Genomic DNA, 25,897 nt, shown 5'->3' with positions numbered 1-25,897 from the left:
TCCTACCAGATAGATTTCTGACTAATCTTGTCATCTCTGCCAGAAGACTGAGATCACATTTATTTTCTTGTTGGTGATAGACTGCTTCCACAGTCAAAGTTACTAATATGAATGATCTTTAATCTGTTTTAGATGTTTCTAAGGCACCTGTCACTGTGGTATCTAAGCATCAATAAATAAAAGAGAGCCAAAACACATTCTGTTAGCCTTTTTCAAGATAAGTTTCCTCATTGTGACTTAACTTATTATTGAGTACCACATAGAGAGGGTAGGATAAAGAATATTTATGTGCATTTGTATGTTTGCCAGCTCATAGAACAGATAACCACATAAGTGGTGTGAGATATATCATCCTCCAGAAACCCACCTTCCATGCAGCTGGAAATTTCAACATGAATCTAATGTTCCTCATTCATATCCCTCAAGAAGACTCATTATTGTTGTTACTTCTACAAGCAAATGCCAACTAATTATGATTAAGTAGAGAGGCAGCTGGGAAGAGATTATAGTTCAAGACTGAAAACAAAAACATGAAACTTACATTGCAGGTTAGCCATTACTGTGATCACTACTCATTGTATTTTTATTTTCAGACTTTGAGGTCTTTGGGACAGGGACTATATATTTCCATATGTTTATACACTTCCTAGTATACTGTGCACCACCATAATAAATAATAATGATAATAATAAAATACTTAATAAAGTTCAATTCCTCTGAATTGTTTTCCATTTTAAATGGATGTCAAAATATATGAGTAGACAGCATGGCAATGAAAAAACTGGAAAGAGACCTAGTTGCTCAATAAACTATTCTAAGTATCTATATCTGTATCTACACTGATATCTATTAGGCTCACCTCAGAACTTTTCCCCTGCAGTGATCATAAACTACTTTATCAGTATGCTGAATCCCTGTTTTATTTACTCACTAGAATGCTGCTCCTGAGTTGTGTGTCTACCCTCCAGTTAATACAGTGTAATCCCGTTATACCATTCTATTCTGTATCCACTAGAGTTTCAAAGCAACAGCTTTTCTGTTCAGATTCCAGAAGATATTAAGCCTCCTCTGCTTCCTTTCATACTTCTAGCTGATTTGAGAAGGATGGTATTTACAACCAGAAAAAATTGCTAATAAAATTACAAGCATCAGCTAAAGAGGAACTGGAACAATAATCTACTGTCATCACTCTGGCATAGAAGAGTCATTCTTCTCTGTGATAACCAATATCCTGGGGGAAGACAAACTACAACATTTCCAGTTCTCCCTGACTTTCACACTCTGTTTCTGAGGCACACCAGTGTTTTAAGAGAGCATGTAAATCAACTTTGGGGAAATGAGCAGTCTCTTATTAAGAAAGCACATCCTCACCTCTCATAGTATTAATCAAAGCTCCAGTTTTACATGATGGCCTCCAATCACTTTAATAATGGCTGAACAGTTAAAGGTAAAAATTGCAACTATTCTGAATGCACCATTTCTGGTTACAAGTCAGTGTTGCAACTAAAGGGTTGGTTTTCTGTTACCATAGTTGTGACAAATTGTGTACTGAATATCAAAACATGATGCAATTTGCAATGTAATGAAAAGTGTTGGACATTAAAATATATTTGGGCTTTTAACTCAGGCAAAAATTTCAGTCATGGTGTAATGACACTAGGCCTTGGAACACATCTGCACATCCCAGTGCACCTGTTACAAACCCAGAACCCTTTAAATTTGGGAGCTCTAGTTGCAGGGCACATAACTAGGAACAAGCATGTGACCTACAGGAAGGCAGATATAAGCCTTTGTGCCTATTATGCAGCAAGAGATGACAGGAGAGATCCATGGTTTGGGGAGACCTAATATGGGTATCTCCACAGTAGCCAGGAAGAGCTACTAAAAGGGATGAAGCTGGAAAGGCATCAGCTGTTTAGTATCCAGTAGTTTTGAGATTGTGTTTTGGGACTAAAGCAAGCCCTGAAAGATGTGATGAGATCTCATTGCTGAAACTTCATTGTTCAGTCTCTGACTGGTGAGCCATTACACCAGGGATTGGCAACCTTTGGCACGCAGCCCATCAGGGAAATCTGCTGGCGGGCAGGGACAGTTTGTTTACCTGAACTGTCCACAGGTTCAGCCGATCGCAGCTTCCACTGGCCGCGGTTCGCCGTTCCAGGCAAAAGGGGGCTGCGGGAAGTGACGTGGGCCAGTGGAAGCTGCGATCAACCAAACCTGCAGATGCTGCAGGTAAACAAACCATCCCTACCCACCAGCAGATTTCCCTGATGGGCCGTGTGCCAAAGGTTGCCAATCCCCGCTTTACACCACACTTGGTCTCCACCATTAGGCGTGTCTGCCCCATACTGGCCCTGATAGGGTTAAAACCCAGCCTGGAGGGCTGCAAGGAAATAGCCAATTAGGGTGGTGGCTGCAGCCAATTAGGGCAGTGGCTGGACCAACCTATCAGGACCAAGCTGGCCCATATAAAAGGAAGCTGCAGGCCAAAGCAAGGCAGTCTGCTGCAGGAAGCTCAAGGGAGGGGACTGGCTTCCTAGAGGGCTGCAGAACTAGCACCATGAACAGGGATGCTAGGACTTGCAGGCATGAGGCTCTGGGAAGTGAAGTGAGGCTCTGGGAAGTGAAGGAGCAAGAGGCAAGAGCTGAAGGTGCTGGGGCTGCGGGGAAGTGGCCCAGAGGATCGAAACAGACTGGTGGAGAAAGAAAGGAGGGGCATCGAGAAGCTGTTTACAGGGTCCCTGGGCTGGGACCCAGAGTAGTGGGCAGGCCTGGGTCCTCCTTCCCCATCCACTGCCACAAAGCAGAGGCAGTGAGACTGGAACTGTATTGGGTCTGCTGGCGGAGACAAAGATGGGAGAGCCACCACCACCAGAGGGCACACCTGCTGACCAGAGCTAATTCCCAAAACGGCCAGCAGGAGGCGCCAGTGTGATGGGTGACCCTGTGACAGGTGCCTAAATACATATTTACCTGTACACACTGAAATAAGTGGCTGATTTTCAAAGGTGCTGAGCACCAACATATCCTACTGAAGGCAATATTTACCAACTGTTCACATGACATTATCTGAGACTACCGAATTTCACCTTTTCTCCCCTAATTTTTAGAATAGGAGATAATTGTGTGGTAGCAGTTGGCAAGTGTTGCCTGTGTAATGGCTTTTATTATACATTCATACTCTTCCTTTAGAAAATCTAGTTACAGAGAAAGGAACATTTTTTCCATTTAAAAAGTAGTTATATATGCTATTTGTGATCGAGTGCTTTGCCCCTTAACTGGTCTCATTCTCACATAAAACAAATGAATGATCAAATATAAATTCTAGCACTTTTCATTTTGTGTCTGTTCTTCCAACAGCCGTGCTCTCCAGATGATTTCTAACAGCCTACTGGGGTTTCTTCACCAAAGTTTGAATCTCTGGAGAATACTCGCTTAAGATTTGAACACATGAACACTAAAGTGACAGAAGGTTAAACTGACTTGCCTCTCAACTTTGTGGGGTGTATTTTCTAAAGTGTTTTTTTTTCTATTGTGAGTTTTATTTTTCCCCTCAGCCTTTAATCCACATACTTCCAGTAATCTCATTGCTAATGACTTGCAAGATAGTCAGTCAACAAGGAAAATATTCACTGGGGCAAAACATGTCTACGGACATTGTCGGTTTCATCCACTATACAGAGAGGAGTTCTTCTACTTGTGAATAATAATAGTGTATATTTAGAGATTTATGCACTGGGTAAAAACAGCAGAAAAATTTCAAAGAAGATGAGAGACCCAATAGTCTGTTAAGCTAGGAGGGTCAAATCAACATTTACAAAAGTGCTGAAAAAACAATTTACCTTTTTTGGCCATTTGTATGTACATTGGTCAATTCATAGTATCATTGGGAAGTAATACATTTAGGATTAGATAGGAGAGTAAAAGGAACAAAAAGATATTAACCCAACAGCTCATTAAACCTATTGCTGAAGACCACACTGTATGTAAGAAAAAGTTTTCAGAGTGGAAAAGAAAGTTTACGGTTTGTTTGTTTTTTTTTAATTTTAGTAAAATATTTGTAGACTTGATAGAACATCGTTCAGGCTCCCTGTTACACACCTTCGCATATTTTGTCAGTGGAGAAAAGCCTATTAAATAGATACTATTCTTCATGTAATGTGCAACTTAATTTTACAAGGGGGTATCAGTCAGAGTTGGCAAGTCATTCACCCATTCTAATGATATTGATATGAAGGTTTCAAACTGGTTCAAAGCATGGAAGAGAATGTTTGTGTCTAATCACCCTTACAAGATAGGATTTATGACAAGTGTACTTAAACCAAAGTCTTAACATTTAATTTCCATACAATAATGATTAATAGGATGAGGCATGGGGTTTAGGGCGATAGTCCATATTATACCAAGTTGGACAAAAGTTTAAGACCAGGAAATGACGACAGAAGTATAATAATTGAATTTGTAAAGCCGCTGTATCTACTATACAATAGAGTTTCAACTAGGAGAAGAGGAAAAAATAGAAACAAGCTTTTATTTCAAACAGGCAGCTGCAATACCCTCTTAGAGATCAAAAGAAAAAAGACTCAAGGTTAGTTGTTGGGAGTTCCAGAAAGAATTTGTCAGCTCTCTTGAGCAATGGGAAATATGCCATGGCTTTTGGACAGCAAAAGCACAAGCTCAGATCCCATCTGTAGCTGTTCCTTCAACCTAAGAGGCCTTTGAAATGCAGGCTTTTAACCAACTGATCATACATCTCAAAGCTTAACTGTTCACAGAAATGGAAGATAAGTACAGGAGAATTCAACATATCTACTATCGCACAGTTTCATATGGTTTAATAAAATGGAAGGTAATCTATGACATCTATGAAATGACAAGTTAACATTAAAAGTAAAACTACCTATTATTCAATCACAAGTCTTTACTCTGATATTTTCCCCTAGAAGCTAAGTATCATCTTTAGAAAGTCCTTTTGGGAATTCACTATAGGTGTGACTGTAGGTACTTTCCCATTGCACCACCAAATTCTGTCCCTCGGAGCACTAACAGAATAAAGAGGGTTTCCCCCCTTTTGTCTGCATTTCATTTCTGAATATTTAAAAAAAAGAGAATAAAGATCAACTTCCTGTAGAAGACCTTTCCCTCCCCTGTGCTGCCCTAACATCTTTGAGATGTGCTGAATACATGTTTAAGTCACAGTCAAACTGTGTCAAAACAGTGAAAGACAGACACTGAAAGAGTTTTATCTTTAAGTTGTTTTTAAGCCACCCAAGAGGAAGCATCACTTAAAACACAAGCAATGTTCAACATCCTGGTTATCGGAGTAAAAACCTGGCAGATGATCATTCCACTTATAAAAGAAACATAGGAGAAAGTGCAGTTGCAAACTTCTGATTTAGACAGTGCTAGTACTTTCTCACTGTGAATCAGGTGAAGCACCATGGAAGGCAGTTTTCAGATAGATCTGATTCTGAAAAAGCTTTCATCAGCGGCATTGGGAAAAGCTGCTTGAATTTAAAAAAAAAGTTCTCCAGGGTACCAGCTAACTCCCTAATCTCAAATCTTTAAAATAAAATAGATCTAAGGAATGGGAGATCGTGCAGTTTGAAGGTAATGATATTTGGGCTGTATGTATAAAATGGATCAGATTACTGAAACATGAATTTGCAGAGCATTCAGACTGAGATGGATGGAAAATTAGTTTGCATATTTTACATTACCAATGTATGTGAAATACTGAGGTGGCAAATCTGATCTTATTACATAGTGTTAATACTTCCTGAACATGGAAAATCCAGGTTAGCTTGTTTCATAAGATGCCAATCTTTAGGCATAAACTGTTAGAACTGTCACTGAAAAAATGTGGTCGTTTGTCAGTGATGTCAATCCCTGAACATATATTAATGTTAGTATATTTGATTCAATCATTCAAAGCCAAAGAGGTGCTGAATTAACACCTACAACTCTTACTGATGTCAATGACCACACATGCCCATTAAGCTGGGGGGCTGTTTGTCTTGCTGGAGAAAGGTGTGTACCTATTTAAGTAGCAGGCACGGAGTGATCTTGCACCAGCTGCAGAGGAGATCAGCCTGGGGACACTGACACATCCCTTCAGGTGACCAAAAGAGAGGGGAGCTTATATAAGTACATGCCGGGCAGAAGAAGCCCTCTTTTACATGGACCAGAGGGAGCAGGATCCACCCATGGAAGTGGTAAAATGCCAGGTTTGCTCAGGATCCACTGTGGGCAATGCACTAGTCACTCCTTTATTGCGGGTCTGGGAAGGAATTGTTTCCCTCACCGCCAGATTGGCCTTGGTGAAGTGGGGTTTTTGGTGTTTGCCTTCTCCACAGCAGGTTCGGGGGGAGGGCCATATGGGGGCAAACATGGAACGGAGTTAGGCTGTGATGCCATAACTCGTTATATTGATGTGAGGTAGATGTCCAGTGCAGGTACTCCATAGGGAAGGGATAGAGTGATCAGATAAATTGATTGTTAAAGGAGCAGAAACAGGGGGTTTCAGGGCTCCTATCACTGGCATGGCAGGGAGCCAACCCCCTGTCCCCTTCCTTTACAGCCCACCTTAATTCAAAGGGGGGATGGTAAAATCCCAGCAGCAGGTTGGCTGGGGACCACAATGATAAAGGGGAGGGCTGACAGAAGCTCCCTCATGTATATATTGAAGTGGTCACTGAATTACTTGCACTGTACACTTCTCTGCCAGGTACTCCTAGACAGTTAATAAAGTTAAGGCCTAATAAACCATATCCAGTGTCTTCTGTCATTCTTCTGGCATAGTCTGACAATGTGGGAGCTGGAAGCAGCTTTCAGGATCAGGCCCTTGAACCACAAGCTGTTTTAGGACAATTATATACTCTTAATTTTATTTGGGAATATTCTTTGGGCTGCAGAATGTGAATAAATAAAGGAATTTGTCCAAGTCTTTTTTTACCCCCATACTTTGCATCAAACATTAATATGAAACAACTATCTATTTTAGGAAATGTTATACCACTTTCCCATATTTATTATATGTGCATATATCAGTCTTAAAACAGATAATCTCTTGGTGCAGTTCTGTAAAAGGAACATGCTCCAGATTCACTGCTGTATTACTCCAGTTTCATGGTATTACATTGAAAGGTTGGAGGACTGCAATGGTGAATCAGGTCCTAAATGTTGAAGGAACAAGTTGGAAATGCTTCTCTCAAAAACAAACAAACAAAAAACTACCCCCCCTCCAAAAAAAACCAACCCACACATCTGTAACAAACAAACCAAACAAAACCCCATGCTGAAACTAAGTAGATCAGTCTCCACTTCAAAATACTTGTACTAAATTGATAAAGCAAAGACTATCTTGCAATGTATTATAGTATTTCAAATACTACCTAAAGAAAACAGCATTAAATTCATCTTGTGAGAAGGACTAAAAAAAAAAAAAAAAAGTGTCCCAATTCAATTACCCGCCATATGATCATTGATACTGATCTCAGGAGATTGATTCAGTTCCAACTCAGTAGAAATAGCTGATTCCACTAAGCAAATTTGTTTCTCTTTTCTTTAACGAATGACAGCAATTCATCCATATAACAAACAAATATGGCCCAGGAGCTTAATTCAGCATGTCCCTCTGTCTTATACCAGAAAAAATTATCTAGGGGTTTGCATTGCTTAGGGGACAAATATTTTATGAGATGAGACTGCTCAAAGATTCAGTCTCTATCCAGCGGAAAAACAGGTATTAATAGTGTTATGGTGGAAATCAGATTGTGCTGCCACATTTGCAGAGTTTTGTACGATCTTTTTCTTAGCACGTGAGCACTGTTCGGTCTTTGAAGAAATGCTGTGTTGCTGTTAGTTTTGTGATGCGGCTCTTTTAGGAGGAGCTGTCACAAGCAGTAGTAAAGTGTGCTCTCTGCCTTAACCTCTCTAATTAGAGAGAATTTTTGGAGGAGAGATGGTCCCTGGGAACCTGGCAAAGATGTTTTCACTGAGATTTCTGAAAGAGAGGATTGCCTAACTGCTGGGGACTGACTACCTGCATGCTGACCCCTCAGTCATTCAGAGACTCATTATGTAGCGTAAATAAAACAAGTTACACTCAAGAAAGTATTATAGATTTCTTTTTCAATGGGAAACTTACTTGCAAGGCCCTGACCTCTGCTACTGCTTGACAGAGATGCTACTATAGCATTCATCTTGATAGCTTACCCAATGCAAGGATTTGACGTCTGTCCTGCCAGGACCGATACTTTCCATTCCCTCACAATGACCAAAGTAGAAAATAACTTTACACTTGACCAGCAAGTAACACACTTCAACAAGAAGACGGAGGAGACCCCTCAAAAAATCTCAGATCTTCTTGCAAATATGCTGAGTGTAGAGCAAATACCTAAATAAAGTTTTCTTATAGTGTTTTAACAGTGGGTAAGATACTTATGGTATTTGTGATATTTAATGTATTGAGAATGAAGAGTAATGCTAACATAAGCACAGTAAAAAGAGGTAAAAGGACACTATTGAAGGGTACTCACTATATTTAGTTGTTCCCCTGCTAATATTTATTAGCAATTATCCAATCATTCCCTCTGCCAGTGAAGTTTAACAAACTATTAGAACTTTTCCACCAACTTCTGTTTCTATATTCTCAATAATGTTCAGTGTTTTGAGCTTTTCTCTGAAAACAAACATTATCTTCAGTTGTATGCAGTGTTAGTACCAAGATATGAGAGAGACAAGGTGGGTGAGGTAATCTTTTATTGGACCAGCTCTGTTGGTGAGAGATAATGTGTTAGCTCGATAGCTTGTCTCTCTCACTAACAGAGTTGGTCCAAGAAAAGAGATTATCTCACCCACTTTGTCTCAATCTTCAACTAACATTTTTACACCTGCCCACAACATTTGCAATTTAGTCCAATGGATAGCCTCAGATTTTACCAAAATATCTTCTGAAAATTGTTTTACTTGGGAGTCTTGAACATCGACTTATTTCATGTTCTTAAAATAATTGCTGGAGTTGCATCTTTTTTGTAGGCAACAGTTCCACTTGCCTTGTCTTCTTTATGTGAAGTGGATATAAGTGAATTTGAAGAACAGAAAGAGTCCAGGCTATTGCAACCACTCCTGGGGATGGGAGGAACAGGCTGAATAACTCTGAAGCAAGTATTAATGGAGTCTATTGAAGGTGAATAAACAGGTACACACTGGGAGGATTTCCCCTTTCTTTCTTTGACACTGACACTCCACTCTTTGACTGCTGGTTGCAAACAGACAAAAGTAACCTCAGCAGGAAAAAAACATCTCAAACTGACATTGGACAGGCTCAATTTAAGAACCCATCAACACTTCACACCTAACTAGAGCCTCAGGAAGTATAACTGAGCAGTCCCATGGGGTCTACCAAATCAGTAAGTCCAAAAGCAACACCACTATATCCATTCAGTTGGCCGTTTCTTTCTTCGAAGCAGTTTTAGTATTTTAAGTCAGTTATTAAACTGCATTTGAATTTTAACAGTTTTTAAAAAATGGAGGCTTTCCTAAAACTTTGCCATGTACCTTTATGTACATGCATCAGATTGTTCTAATATTTTTCCATTTAATTGCAGGCTGAAGTGTATGAAAATAATTCTTTACAAAGAAAGTCTCCAGCCAACTTTAAGGAAAGCAAATTTGTGCATTTTCTCGTCTAGTTTCTGGAGAAAGGCTATCAGAAAGCCTTTTTATTTTAGCACTATAATTGAAAAGCTACACAAAGTTCAGGACTGATATAATGTGTAGGTCTGCCCCTCCCTCCCCATATAAACACCAAGCACACACTACTCCTTGAACCCCCAGAAACTCTCCTAGAACCTACACTGTCCTTTCTGAAGCCCTCTAGGGTGGAAAGTTATACACAAATCCCCCTCTCTCCCTCCCAAAATAAAGTTTATTATTGTATTCTTTCACACTACAGTGTAATGTACGTTTTTTGCCTAGAGGCAAAGCCATGGTGGAAGTTTTATCACCTGGTCATAAGAAGCTGTGCTTACTGGTGAAAAACAGCAAAGTTAGTACCCTGTGGAAAAGCTGAATCTATGATGGAAGTTTGGGAATTTGTTCTGGGTACATTTCACACAAAAAAACTTCAAAAAATCTCTCAAATTTTGGGCATTAAAATTGATGAATTAGCGAAAATTTTGCCTATCTGTGGTCACTCGATCATTCCATTTCAGAGACATTTCAGTTTCCTACTATATCAGCTGTGAAACATTCCAGCCTCTTTTTTTCCCTTCTTGAGCCCTCTCAATTTCTAGTTTTCTGCTCTTGAATGTTCTAATTTCAGACCATCACAACATCACACCTCCTTTACTGGTTTGGTGAAAACAGACAGATAATCTAGACTGCACAGAACAGGTGAGGGAAGAAGCAATGCTAGAGTGGAAAAGGCATAGTTCCCAACACAGGGGGCGGGGAAGCTGCTAAGATAAAATTGAACAAATTACAAAGGAGAAGGAGGCAACAGCGGAAACAGATGAAGGTGAAGCTAGATGGAACTGGAAAGAAAGTGGTAGAGCACAAAGGGAAGGGTGAAGTGTTGCTATGTTAGTCTTCCCTTTTTTTAATGTCCTGTTTCTGATGTTCCATTTGATGCCTAATTCCAGTTTACCATTTATTTTTCAGTACAAATACAAACCAGTTTACTTATTTTTCCAATTCCAAGTTTGCTTCTTCACAGACTAACCAGCTTCCAATTCCTTTTTCCTTTCCAAGTCAGAGGTATGTCAGCTGAACCGCAAGGAGAAGGTGATGTACTTTCCACATACAATTAATGCCCCTCTTTTACTCTTCTGTTTATTTTATGTTTGTGTTTGCTTTTTCCAATCCAGTTTACGGTTTAATTTTTTCATTTAATCTCATCCGTTTTCCCTCTCTTCTCTTTCCATACTATTTTTTAATTTGACAAGGTGATTGGATAGACTAGGGTGCTGTTAATGAAATATGGGGCTTTTTACCTCTTCATTATTGCACATCTATCCCCAGTTGGCAGTGATCAAAAGCCATCACAATCTGATACTTATTTGATGGACAGCCAGGTACCACACTCATTTCACATAGCTCACCAAATCACCATAACATGGACCTGAATCTTGGTCACTAACAACTTGGATTAGACCTCAACAACTGACCTAGAGATGAAAGGACTTGCTGTGGGTACCAGTCACATAAGGCATCAAAACCCTTTCCTGGTCCATCCAATTTCCCTAAGTCATGTCCCTGAACTGCTAGTTCCCTCCTGATAAAATTTTAAGTCATTCTACTGTATTGTCTTAGTCCTGTATTATTTAATCATCTGAATATTTAAATGTTACATTTTTTGGTCCCCTACTGAGCTGCTTCTGTAATTTTCACATCTTTCTGCCTTCTTGTGCTTGCACTACTTTTGGGTTTTCTGCAGCTTCTCTGCATTTATGCCTTCACTCTCCCTCGCACTTGGTTCCTATTTAGATCATTTCAGTCTGTATCACACATTCCACTTACTTTTCTTTTGCATCTTTCCACTCCACAAGATTATGAATCTACTAACCTGCTATATAACTGCAAGGGGTGACAGTTCAGCAGGAGAAAAGTTAATGTACTAGCTAACTAAGATCAGTGAAGTATTGTTTATGACACACATGGGAACAATCACTAACTGAAACATTTCTGCCAACATCGTAATCATTTTCTCATTACACACCAGAGCTTTCATATACCTTATTACAATTCATATTGTTAGATAAATTCACTTTTCAGAAATAAGCCCATCCATATTTGCAACCAGCCATAGCAAGAGTTCAGAAAGAGATTAGGAGGAGAAAAAAAAAACATAAAACAGACACCAAATAAATAACAGGCATAACAACTGATCTCTAAAGAGAAAACTAGTGATGGCTCCCTGTGCTGCAATTCACTTTCAAAGTCACAAAAACCCTTTTGAACCTCTTGTATTCCCCTGACTAATGCCATCATTATTTCAACACTGGCTGTTTACAGTGAAACAGGTGCTATCTTGTCAAACGAGACCCTTTCTTTCATCATCTTGGAGTTATTCATTGTGTATTGTTACCACTGACAAGGTTTTCTGGTTGCCTGGAAACCAGGTCATGCCGATATTATTCAGTACACCATGAATAACCAAACATTTTTTTGCTGGGGGGAAGAGGGTATGGGTGTAGAGGGAAAGAATTGTTTTATTCCCCTACCTAAGCTTCCCAGGAAAAGAAGCTCCATCCACTTATCTCAGAGGCATTAAATTAAATTAATAATGGAAAATTTCCAGCATCTGATTGAAATGATTCACCATATAATAGCTAACATTCTTGAGTTTCATTTCTAAAAGCTTTTCTTCCTCACTACCTACAACAGCATCTCCCAAGCTATCTAAAATAAAAGGGAACTATTAATGTATGCTAAATTACCTGATATGGTTTAAAGGTATTATGACAGAAAGAACAAAATTTGTTGGGGGAAAAGCAATAAATATTGGTATTCAGAAACAAAAAAGTTCAATATTCAATTATGAACCTGACACAAATCCCCAGCATGTACCAACCAAGGCAGTGGCTTAAAAATAACAGTTTGCTTATAAAAGAGTTTCAGTTCAATTGAATAAAGTGTCTGTTTCCGACCCTTCTTCATAGCTCTCATTATACCACGGATGGCTATTCAGAAACTACGTTCCCAAACAACTTGCAAATTCTCCAGCCATACGTTTTCACAAAGTTCAAATGTGTGCAAAGAATGGTGCATGCAAGAAAACATTCTTGTGGAAACTGATTTTTCTTCATCAAATCAATAATTTAACTTTTACTTATAAAGTTCAGTTTTCCTTTGGGATGCCAAAGGCTTGTATTATTCTTGTTCTGAAACTGGTTGTTTGATAAGCAGAAGCCTGACCTCACCTGTTAGCAGAAAGGTAATGATGATGAGAAAAAACATACTATGTCAGAGTTCTGCTCCCTAGCCACAATGGTGTGACTAGAACAGGAGTACTTGTGGCACCTTAGAGACTAACAAATTTATTTGAGCATAAGCTTTCGTGGGCAGCAGCCCACGTCATCGGACGCATAGAATGGAACATATAGTGAGGAGATATATATACACACATACAGAGAACATAAAAGGTGGGAGTTGCCCAACCAACTCTAAAAGGCTAATTAATTAAGATGAACTGTTGTCAGCAGGAGGGAAAAAAAACTATCTTGATTTTCATTACAAAAGTTTTTTTCCTTTTCACGGATACAGACTAACACGGCTGCTACTCTGAATGGTGTGACTGAATTCCCAAAACAACTGCTTCTTCAAATGATTGCAAAGTATTCAGACATACAAAGTGAATTCCGTCTTACTAATTTCAATGACACTCACTGTGGCTTGTAAGAAAATGCTTCTCAGGTAGCACGTTATAGAAGATTTCTTCCAAATGATTTACTTTAGCAGTCCACTCAGCACAGATTAAAATACAGAGTGTTTCAAATGCAAGCCACACCTTTAATGCTTAAAGCTAGTAATATATGAATGATATAGGGAAACCCTCAGCTACATGCATTTGCAATAAGGTAGACCCAATGAACTAGCATATGAAGAGGAGCTCAGTTGAGTCATTTTTTCCTGAGGCTGGTGTACTATTGGAAAACTAAAATCCTAAGCAGGTATATCAAAAATGGTGCAACTCCACAGTAGAATTTTAGGTACTGGCAGAATCTCAAAGCTCCGGAAAAAGTGATAAAATGTACATAAGAAGAAAAGTGTTTTTCCACACCAATGCATTTTAGATTCTTTGAACATGGATCCATGTTTTGGGCATCACTGTAAAAGAAAAAAAAATTGCCCCCAAATCCTTACCTCTCTTCTGTTGCTGTCACCTTGCCAGGTGATACCAAAGGTATGCAATTGACAGTATTGTGTACTCCATATTTTTTATTTATTCCAGTAAAGCCACAGAGTAAAAATATATTCAAGTCCTTATATTTTGAAAGTAAGTATTAAAGCAAAAGGCATGAAAAGCCTTGGGAAGGAAAAAAAAAAAGCTAACCAAAAAGGAATCCGGGGAAAAAAAAGAATTTTAAAGCCCTTGAAGGAATACATCACAGGAAAAAAAATAGGTCTATTAAATTAATTAAGTTGATTGTAAACATTTACAGCCCTACACAACACAGAATAAGTCTTGTGGGAGGCAAGTTACCAAAGTCAATTTTACCCCTTCAACCATGAGGTACTTGTAAACCATTTCATAAACTCTATCAATAATGTTGTACAAGCAAAATAAAAATTTCCTATATATGCTAAATACTCCAAGCAATAATCTACAAGACAGCTAACTAAGTTGCCTCTTGTTATGGATCTCTGGTTTGTTTGTATTTAATTCAAAACAGCAAAATATATGCTTTAGTTATTCTTTCAAGGTGACTTTTTCCTACTCACTCCATGTTAATCTCCTGCACACTATGTAGAACCACAATACTTGGGGACTCTTTTCCCTTTTGATCCCTGCACATTGACTTCAGTTAGCTTTGGATGAGGCCTTATAAATAGCTTTAAAAAAAAATCAGAGTTTCACCAGTATAATGTACAAAAGGTTGTAACTAGCACACATCGTCCTCCCCTTCCACCCCTGATCAGTTAGAACTATCATACTGACAGTTATCTCATAACTGGAATGTTTAAACATGCCAGCTCTCTTAATGCTTCTGGGAAAGCTGCTTGTTTCACCTCTTGTACCTGTGACAGCCAGATCATGGGCAGCCAGACCTAGTAGTCAGATCCAGAGGTTGTGTATCTATTACAGGAGTGGGTGGGTGAGTTTCTGTGGCCTGCAATGTGCAGGAGGTCAGACTAGATGATCATGAGGGTCCCTTCTGGCCTTAGAGACTATGATTCTATAGGAGTGTCAAGTTAGCTGGGTCAGGATCCCAGGAGCAGGAGACAAACTGGAGATCAGAACCACAAGTCAAGAATCAGAGTCAGGCTGGGTCAGGATACCAGGAGGTCAAAGGCAGGAAACAAACCAGAGGCCAGGAAACCACTCAGTGGAAGTAAAAGGCACACAATCCAGAGGAGGAGAGAATTCAGTTGTTCAGACTGCTTTCTGTTCCTGCTGCTGGCTTAAGTAGGGCTAGTGGGCCAATCGGCTACTCTGGGGGTCTGCCAACTGGAGCTTGTGGGTCCCAGGTAACGTACTATCAGCAGGCTGCTAGGTGAAGGGTTGCAATGTGGCTGCTCCATGACCCCAAGGGAGCTGGGCTTGAGGCCCATGGGTCAGGACAGTACCACCCAAGCAGGTTTTTGTTCACAATGCCTTACCTCTTACAGGAGGTTTGATCCTATTCCACTTAACTCTGCAACAGGTAGCATGGAAGCAGGTGTCATCACCATTCAAGCAGAAGTGGATGGTGACCATGGAAATTGCTTTAATCAATGCTTTCAAAGGATATACCCACATAGCTAATTAATAGGAGACAACCCGTCTTGGTGAATAAACTAATTACATTACAGATGAAAAGGTATTTGGAGTCTAACTCCTCTTCTTGCACATATCTATACTATTTTAGCGGCCCAAGCAGCACTCATGAAATCTGAACTATGCTTTTGATTTAAGTTTTAACAGAAAAGAAATAAATAGCCACGTAATCCTAGTTGTTATGGTTTCCCCTCTACTTTGATATCATAAGAAAAAAAACCTGTCAGCTCTGGTAAAAATTGAGATATTTCTCAGAATCACTGACTGAATTTCAGTTTCTTGTTATTGCTACAGATCTCCCCTCCCACCAGCAGTGTAGGTTGCTGTGAGCACCCAAGAAGATACAGTGAACTATGTTTTCAAACAGGAATGTGGTAACAATATTATGTAACCCTGCCTGTGATCTTTGACGGCACAAAAGGTTTCCTTCGGGGGGGGGGGGGGTCCCAGCACTTCCTTCACTCAAAAGGCCTGACACACCTTTCTAAATCCCCAGCACTTTCCACAGAAAAACTTGTACAACATGGTGATTCTTAATTTTAAGTGCATGAAATAACCATGTGTGCTGGGAGAGGTATTTTATTTATCGTCTTAGTTGCAAAAATCTAACTGCCCTTTTAAATTCTGACCTCTTCGCTGTCCTCATTATAGATACTGAGTAGTGTCCTTCCCATCTGACCTTCTGTAACACCGTTTTACATTAGACCATCTGATTAAGCTCTGAGGTGTGGAATAATGAAATTATGGTCTATAAAATATTCTCATTACCCATTTTGTTTCCTTCTGCATTAAGTTTTGTTTTGCCTCTCATTTCCACAGTAATAAATCTCATGACAGGATCACAGTGTCATTGATGTCAATAGGTTTCTGCAGTACAGCAAGAATTGGAACTTAAATGGCAGGGAAGTAGTCATGGGGTGAGAGAGGAAAACAATACACTAGGTTTATCTGAACACTACAGAACAATAGGGCCTGATTCACTGCTCTGTTACTCTAATTTTATGGTGGTCTGACTCCAGTGGAATCACACTGGCATGAAACTGGAGTATCACAGTGGTGAATCTAGCCCAGTAATTTGTACTTGTTAAGAAGCACAGCTCTGATCCATATTAATTGCACAGTCTCTGCGTGAAATCTTGTCTTGAAGGATTCATGTTGTTCTTTTGAGTCAATTATTAGATTGTTAGGTCTCTGGGATAGGGACTGCATCTACTTGTATGTTTGCACAGTGCTAAGCACAATAGGGCCCCAGTCTTGCTTGGAGTCTCTTGATGAGATGGTAACATACATATTAAATAATGGTGACATAAATAATTAGTAGATTGAGTAAATTAACAAGCTGAGTAAATTCAAGTCTTTGTAAGAGTTAGTGAGAAATATCAAGGCAGTTTTCTGCAAAAACTCTGAAATGAGTATGGACCATCCAAAAATAAAGCAGGAGGTGGCATAGCCCATTGTGTGGATTTCTGATGCAGCCTCTAATGGGGAAGTGGCTTCAGCATCTACCCCAGATGGCAGCTGTATGCATGGAACATATCTGTCGCTCTTACCATAAAAATGGCAAAACCTCAGGGCCTCATTCTCCACCACCTTTTACCTCTGCAGAGTGAGTACAACATACTAACAAATGAGAATGATGCCACTTTTCATCTTCTTTACACTTGTTTTGCACAGGTGTACCTTTTAAAATGCATATACTTTAACAGACATTCTTGTAAATATTCAGAACATTCATTCTGCACACAAAGAATAAGTGGTGTAAGTTGGAGGAGGATTCTTAGATAGGAATAATATAGTGTAAGAAATTTGCAAGTTTAAAATTTTAAAACAACCTTAATTACAGAGCCACTATGGTGCCTCTATAGTACATAATAAACACACACACAAACACACATGCATGCAAATATATGGACAGAGGAAGTGGTGTGGTGTAGGAGTCATTTTTGCGTTTGGTATATGTACCAGTAAACAGAGGGAAAGCCATTAAGATGTCACCGTATACTTGATTCAATGCTGCTATTAGCAATGGCCAAATAAAGGTTATTTTGGGTGCAGATGAATATGCATGGCTTTTGGCATTTTTCACTCTGACAAACCATAGCTGTAGATGACTGTCATCTGTTCCTGTAAACGTTTTATGACAGAACTCTTATCTCTCCAAAGACCCAACTATATAAACTGAAGTAGTTTAGATGCATCAGGAGTAATCAGTATAAATGTCTCATACAACTCAAAAATAAATTGGCCCTCAGCCTTTGGTATTTGCAAACACTGTCTAAAACTACAAATGGGGTTACTGGTTAATTAACTGTTATTATGTTTGCTCAAGAAGGAAAGATCATATCCCCTGATTTTGGAAGGGAAACAATATTTGACTACATATTTCAATCCATCTTGGCTGATGTCTTTTTAATACCCAAAGTTTATTATTACTTGATAGGCTTTCCTTCAGATCCAAGTCTAAGAGAGAGAAAAAAATGCCAAACAAATTACAGGCACAATTTAGTACTTTCCAACACAATCTTAGGCCTGGTCTACACTGGGGTGGGGTCGATCTAAGGTATGCAACTTCAGCTACGTGAATAGCGTAGCTGAAGTCGAAGTACCTTAGCTCGAATTACTTACCGGTCCTCACGGCGCGGGATCGATGTCCGCGGCTCCCCCGTCGACTCCGCTACCACCACTCGCTCCGGTGGAGTTCCGGAGTCGACGGGAGTGCGTTTGGGGTTCGATAGACGCGATATATCGAACTCCGAGAAATTGATTGCTACCCACTGATCCAGCGGGTAGTGAAGACGTACCCTTAGTGAGTGAGTTGGAATAGCAGCACCTATCTTTGTCTCATATTATGCTCTATTGAATTGATTTAGAAATGAATATTTTGTGTATGTGATTTTTCCAAAGACAAACTCAGCTTCCATTCATATCTCATTATGTCTGTTCAGATTTTCTTTAAGCCCTGCAAGGTCCATAGAATATTTTTAAACCTTCAACTCAGTAAGAGCCCTATGCCACTGGATACATATTTTCTGTTATAAAAACAAATGTAGTGTATTTGGGCCTAATTCAGAAATGGTGTGTATTGTGGTATAAATTATATCCCCTATTTCCTTAGGCCTACATAATCCTGCTCCAAGGTGTGGGGGAGTCTAACTGTGTATTACTTACAATCTGAGGAGTTCGAAGTATAAAAAGGCAAAATGGTAGGACTTATGTTTACTTTAGCTTACACATTTCTCCTGCAAACAATATGACCACTTATACCCCCTCACACAACAACAGACTAGCATAAGAGGCTAGCTGAGCATAAAAGTGTGTCCACTAGTGGAAGGGGTTCTAACAACAATCTCACTCTACACTGCTGAATTTGGCCCTTTATCTTATCTTATCTTTCCCTGTGATTATGTTACATATCTTTTCATGACTTCATAACTAGTAGCAGACAATCAAAATTTAATTGAAAAGATTTTTTTTTAAACAGACAGGCAGATTTATAAAATCTATCTAAAACCATCAATTTAAAGTTGTTCCCAATATAGGAAAGTGTTTTTATTCTGTCTTTTTCTCCATTAAAAAAGCCTCTGGCTTGAACATCGTTGTCAGGTACTGAATGTGAGCCGAGTAGTCTATTTATGGGTACCTGCTAACAAAAGTAAGAATTCACTCTTATTTTCCTTGCTGATGTTGACATGATTTAAGGAATGGAAACTGACTTGAAAAGAGAGTGTTAGAATATATGCAAGCAATGTAGGGATAGACTGTTGTGCAAAGCTACAGAAAGCAATGGAAAGCAAAGCTGTGGAAGGCTAGTCCTCTAGCAGGTGATCTAACAGGCATTGTGCCTGGCTCTCAGATATCTTAGGGAGTACATATTAAGTGACCACTGTTATGTCCTTTGAAAGGGTCCAGTGTGTGTGCTCCCCTCTGTTGCACTGGAGAAAGGGAGGTCAATATCACTCTCCCTTTAGGAGGGGTATCACAACCATCAGAATTCAACTTGTACTCAGGGCTTGTCTACACAGGGAAGTTATTCTAGAGAAAGGTAGGGTGTGAATTATTTAAAGTAGCACAGATATGCCACAATAGCTATTCTGGTCGATTTCCCCAAATAGACAAGTCCTGAGATTTTGACCACTCCTGCACAAGTTCCTGGGCATTTGGAGATGGAAAAGACAACCCTTCTGCCCACAAAGCACCAGTGCAGGGTGACAGTCAATCTAGCTCTCAGTGACTGTATAAAAGTAATACACCCTGAACATGCTGCCATATTAGCTGAAGTGATTTAAAGTTTGATGTGTAGAGCACACGCTTCCATTATCCTTTTTCGCTACTAAATACTTATTTTGGCAATCTCTAGTTTCTAAATAGTTACCTTTCTCCTGGCTAAATTACACCCACTCGGTTAATAAAGGGCACTATGCTGCAAACTGCTAAGATCTCTCAACTACCATTAATTTCACTCAACAGCTTGTAGTCTTGATCCAAGATTAATAACCACTGTTTTTGTAGTACCAAACTGATACAGATTTCTGCTAACCCTGCAGTAGCATTTAACTGCTAGGTGCTAACCTTAAAGCTGAGCTGACATTGAACAAACTGATGCTAAAATCAAAATGTTTTCACAAGATTTAACACTATATAGTTGCTGTTAAACAGTGCCATTATTTTCTACTCTATTCAAAACACAAGTGAGAAACCTGGTTTTAACTTTTTTCTTTATTCTGAATGACAATGAATTTGTGACTATTAAGATTCAGTTGATGATAAACTACTATACTTTTCAAAGGGCCAAGATTGCCAATAAAGGAAAAGTGTAATAAAAAGCCGCTCTGATCATTACATCTGATTGTGGTTAAGGTAACCATGTTGAAATAAATATTTAAAACTTACATTAATTCTGAAAATATTTGTTTCTCATATATTACAAGAGGAACTAAGGCCTACTCCATAACACTGCTGCTCTTGCTGGAAACTACATGTGTAAAAGTAACTTCTACTGAGGGACTATTCACACCACATTTGGACCCAGTACTGCAAACATTTACTACTAGAAAGTCACACTGCTTACCGTTGTAAGTGCTACCCAGTAGTAAGTGTTTGTAAGATCAGACAGAGTTACAAAGCTAGCTGAACAAGTGACAGATTTTTCTAAGTATCCCCATATTTTTACTATTACTTTTTACTGTCCAGTTCTAGTATCAGCATCCTCTCATGTTGAGTAGTATCTCACCCACAAGAGCAGACCCAACAGAGTTTAATGAGGGTATTCATGCTTATGAGTTAGGGTTGCAGGATGCGGTCCAGGCAATTACAACGAATCACAACAATTTCATCATTAAGTACAAACATAACATTTGTTTATACAATTGTCACAAAATTCCCAGATTATAGATAAGTTCAGTTGACTGGACCACTGTTGTGGTCCACTTTGTCTTTTAAATCTCCTTGTGTCCCCCACCCCACCCCACCCACTATGCAAAGAAAAAGCATTTTTGCCATCATGAGAACTGCAAGGTGGTTTCTTTTCATTTCCTTGCTCCATTTTAACCTACAAAAGATGGACGGGAGAAATTCTCCAAACAGAAAATCCCCCTAAGGATCTGATGAAGCTTAAACTGAGCTGAGTCATTCTACCTTGTCCTCTAAAGAGGCTATGTTCCTAGAAGAAGTAGCTGCCTATACTACACAATTTTATTCTCCTCTTTTTCATGCATGTCCCACCAGCAGCTGGTAAAGTCACTTAAAGGAGGGTCTGGTCTAGAGCAATAGGTGTCTGACTGGGAAAAAAGTCATGCTAGTCTCACAAATTCCACTCAGCAATGACACCAAAATAAGGGCTGGTTTACATGGGAAATTTTTCCAACTATAGCAGTATAATTATACCAGTAAACTTAGACTGCTATAGTTGTAAGCTGGTATAAACGCCTCCCCACACCATGTGGATGCTCATATTCAGAAAAAGAGTGGCTAAAATGGGAAAAGGTACCCTTATACCTGAATAACTGTCCAATTGGGCCTTTATCAAGTTACAACTAGAGTGGTTTAAATTTACACCCAACCTTATACTGGTATAACTTTCCCATGTAGACAAGCTTTAAGGGTATGTCTACATTGCAAATAAAAGGTGCGTTCTTAACTCAAGTTAGCTAACTTGGGTTGAATAGCAGTGAAGATATGGCAACTCATCTTTTAACTCAGATTAGCAGCTAGAGTTAAAGCCTAGAGGGAAGCCTAGAGCTGAATTCAAACTGTTAACTAACCCAAGTTAAAAGTCAAACTGTCATGTCTACACTGCTATTTTAACCAGAGTTAGTTAACACGGATTAGCTGATCTGAGTTCTGAACACACCATTTATTTGCGATGTAGACACATACTGAAATACAAAAATGAGGCACTTCTTCCTTGTGTGCTTTGATCACTGGTGATATTGTTTACAAATGTTAATATTTACATTGTCATCCTAAGTCTTCCATGTTCACACTCCATTGATATGAATGGGGCAGTCCACACATCTCTCAGAGGTTTTTTCCACGTGTTTGCATACTCCAGGCAGGAGCAGGGTGACTACCCCGCTACAGTACTCCATCTCAAAAAAGATTATTAGAACTGGGAAAAGTACAGAGGAGGGCAACAAAAATGATTAGGAGTACGGAACAGTTTCCATGTGAGGAGAGATTTTAAAAACTGGCACTGTTCAGCTTAGAAAGGAGACTACTGAGGGGGGGTATGATAAAATCATGAATGGTTTGGAGAAAGTGAATTGGGAAGTGCTATTTACCCCTTCACATAACACATGTACCAAAGGAAGTGTTTCACACAACACACAGTCAACCCCTGAAACTTGTTGCCAGGAATGTTGTGAAGGCCAAAAGTATAATTGGATAAGTTCATGGAGGATATCTCCATCAATGGCTATTAGCCAATATGGTCATGGACGCAACCTCATGCTCTGGGTGTCCCTAACCCTCTGACTATTAGAAGCCGGGACTAGACAAGAGGATGGATCACTCAATAAATTGCCCTGCTCTGTTCAATCCCTCTGAAGCATCTGGCACTGGCCACTATTGGAAGACAGGTTACTAGGCTAGATGGACCATTGGTCTGACCCAGCATGGCCATTCTTACGTTCTTATAACACGGTGACTAGATGTTTTATTGTTAGCAATTTTAATAGCTAGTTGAAAGGTTAAAGTCAAGTTTTACACTGTGCTTTTGAAAACAAACCTTGTACTTTCCTGCTATTGTTAGCTAACATATAGTGGTAGTTACTGACTGTGTTTCCTATTTAGTGATTCTGATTATACATTAGATCAGTACACACAAACAAACAGGAGTCAGATAAAATCAATGCAGCAACAGAGGTTGCCTTTTAAACTAAAAGTAAGTTGATTCTCTTTCTGCCATGTAAACAATCACTGAGTGATACCATTTCTCCAAACCCTATTTATGATGCAAGCCAAAATAAAAAAATCAATACACTTCAATGACAGGAAACATCAGTGTCTGTCTGTAACAACAGTAAACGACCCATTCTTGTTTCTTATCGCAGTCATGCCACCCTTGTAAAGACTAAAAATCACATTCCCAGGAATGTCAGTCAAAAGAAGACACCTCTACCATGATCAATTTCGCTGGTAAGTAGTTTGTAAAGCTTGTAATAAACAGTGCTTCTGTTCACTTTGCAAACTAAGAAATCTTCCTAAGCACCGATCAGTGAGTTTTATCAGAACACAAAAGGTCAAACATATAAAAAGTACATGCATCTCCAAGACTTACTGAAAACAATTAAGCTCTGTGTTGTTATTTTAAGTTATTACTTTGATTCAATCATATAGTAAGTGAGTAACTGATTTCTGACAAAATAATGCATTTGTATAATTCATTTAAAGCAACTACATGATGCTAGGCCTGGAAAGGAACAGAGAAGGGACACAATAGTTTGTGAAATTTTATTCTAATCAAGATTATCCAATAAAAGTGTATTTAGGGTTTTTAAAAAATTGTGCAATGGAATGGAGAAAGAGGCAAGAACTTCTGTTCTATGAAAGAAGGAAAGATTTCCTGTTAACAGAAGCTATAAAATATATACCTCTCCAACTCTTTTAATTATTCTTATGGTTCTTCCTGATCTTGATCGCATTTGTAAGTGGATGGCATAAACCAATCTATTTATCTTTGAATTCATGAACTAGTTAGACTGATGGAAAACAAGAAGACTGTTAATAGTAAAAATAGAAACAGTTAATCTACCTTTTAGCAGTGCACAGATTGGAAAACACAGAACAAAGAGGTAATTTAAACTAGTAAAGGAAAACAAAACAAGACATGACACTTAGGCCATGAGACCATTTCAGGCTGTGGGGAAAAAAATTGAATTATTTCCCTACAGCCATAAGAAGAGCTCAAAGCTGAAATGTCTCTTCTAATCTTATTGTTTATTTCTAGCCTGCATTTTATTATCCTCTTTGCTTTTATAGATTACATACTCCTGCAGGACCATATTTGCCTCCATATGTTGATCATTATTAATTCTGTTTGCTAAATGTATTCCTAGATCTAGATCCTTTCTCATGCTGTGTCTTCGTATTCACACCCTCTTCATATCATTGCTGTTACCCCTCACTAGTACAAAGACTGATGACACTTACCTGAGCCAGGTGAAGTGCAGGAAGTTGCTCTATACGTTTTTCTCATGTGATTTTACTAATGAACCTCATTGCAGCATAATAGGTGGGCATGAAAATGCAAAATCTTTAGTTCACTCCACTCTCTTTTTTTAAAGTTGTATAAGTACATTGTAGTGCACTGTAGTGGGGCAGCTGCCCCACTCCCTGAGAATTTAGGCTACAGCAGGCAGGAGGGGGAGAGATAGCTCAGTGGTTTGAGCATTGGCCTGCTAAACCCAGGGTTGTGAGTTCAATCCCTGAGGGGGCCATTTGGGTATTGGTCCTGCTTTGAGCAGGGGGTTGGATTAGATGACCTCCTGAGGTCCCTTCCAACCCTAATAAGCTATGAAGATATGTGCTTTCCAGTAGGCCTGCGCAGACGAACAGCCAATAAGAAAAGGACTTATTGGGAGCCAATCAGGGCCCAGATTGGAGGGAGCCAATCAGGGCCAGGCTCAGTCCTATATAAAGGCTGCCCAGACTAGCAGCAGGCAGTCTGTCTCAAGAGCTGGGAGACTAGCACCGGGGACAGCGCAGTGTGGGGCAGGCCTGGGGGAGCAGAAGGAAACTCCAGCCTGGTGTCTGCCAGGCTACAGGCCCTGAGGGGAAGGGCCTAGCCGGTGCAAGAGGCCGAAGGGGAAGCAGCCCAGGGATGTGGAGAGAAGGAGGGCAGGATGGCTGCCACTAGAGGGTCCCTGGGTTGGGACCCAGAGTAGTGGGTGGGCCTGGGTCCCCCCCTTGCCTTACACCTGGCTGATGGGAGCAGCTGTCTAGAGGGGTGAGACTTTAGGGGTGCAGTTGGCCACATTGGCTGGGCACAGAGAGGCAGCTGATTGACCTCCTCCCCCCAGAAGGAGGTGTGGATGGACTAAGTGGCACTGCCGGAGGGCAGTGGCCTGAAGAGGATGCTGCTGAGCGGGGAGCAATGACACACCAACCAAGGGTGAGATGACAGATGGGACACCACCAGGAGGGGGTGCTCCACTGGACTGAGCTAATTCCCAGACATGACCAGCAGGAGGTGCCAGGTGGTGAGTCCCAAAACTGTTACATACACAATCAATTTAATATTTCATGTAATTGGATTTTGACTTCTGAAATCTCAGAAACTTTATTGTAGTTACAAACTCTGGTTTTAGAGAAACTGTCGTTCATTAGCACCATCTGATCAAAAGGGGTGATTCCAGAAGAACAAATCAAGTATAACAATGTCTTCAATTATTTAATATAATCATAGGTGTGCCTTCTTCTTAATCTAGAATGTAGTGATTCACCATGGACAAATTATAGGCTTTTGTAGCATATAATAGATTTCTCATGTGGAAAGTGAAAAAAATTATTTTGCTATTTTAACCTACTTTTGCTTTACTCACTAAGATCACACAATTGCTGGCTGACACTATCCACACCAATGGTAGAAACTGACATAGATTGGAACCTCTTCATGTGGGGCAAAGATTGTGAAATCTGAGCTCTGGAGAGCAGTGGTTCAGGTGGAGCCTGCTTTGAATTGTTAAACCTTCCCTTGCTATTTATTTGTTCATTTGTAATTCAGTGTTGTTTGTGATCAGTCAACAAGCGTTGCTATGGAATGACACATAGCTTAGCTTCCCATTTCTCTTGAGGCTGAGTGGACTATCTTCACAGTACTGCAATCTCAAAGCATTTCAACATGATGACAATGCGACAAATTATGACAACTCTTGTGCAGATGCACAGGGGGTAAGAGTCCAAGGATCGGTTTTC

General features: G+C 39.7%; 1 protein-coding gene and 1 long non-coding RNA gene across 16 annotated transcripts in view; one reads left to right on the top strand and one right to left on the bottom strand.

The window, feature by feature from the left end:
• Nucleotides 1-25,897, bottom strand: part of SDK1 (sidekick cell adhesion molecule 1) — a 656,852-nt gene that overhangs the window by 306,661 nt on the left and 324,294 nt on the right. The window lies entirely within an intron of this gene.
• On the top strand, nucleotides 3,368-25,583 carry LOC120374002. The gene is made up of 3 exons (XR_005585849.1): nucleotides 3,368-3,472; nucleotides 25,003-25,182; nucleotides 25,529-25,583. It is a non-coding gene; the product is annotated as an uncharacterized LOC120374002 (long non-coding RNA).

The sequence above is a fragment of the Mauremys reevesii genome, linkage group 10 (assembly GCF_016161935.1).
Source record: "Mauremys reevesii isolate NIE-2019 linkage group 10, ASM1616193v1, whole genome shotgun sequence".
Classification (NCBI taxonomy): Eukaryota; Metazoa; Chordata; order Testudines; family Geoemydidae; genus Mauremys; species Mauremys reevesii.
This window is presented reverse-complemented; position numbering and strand designations above follow the sequence as displayed.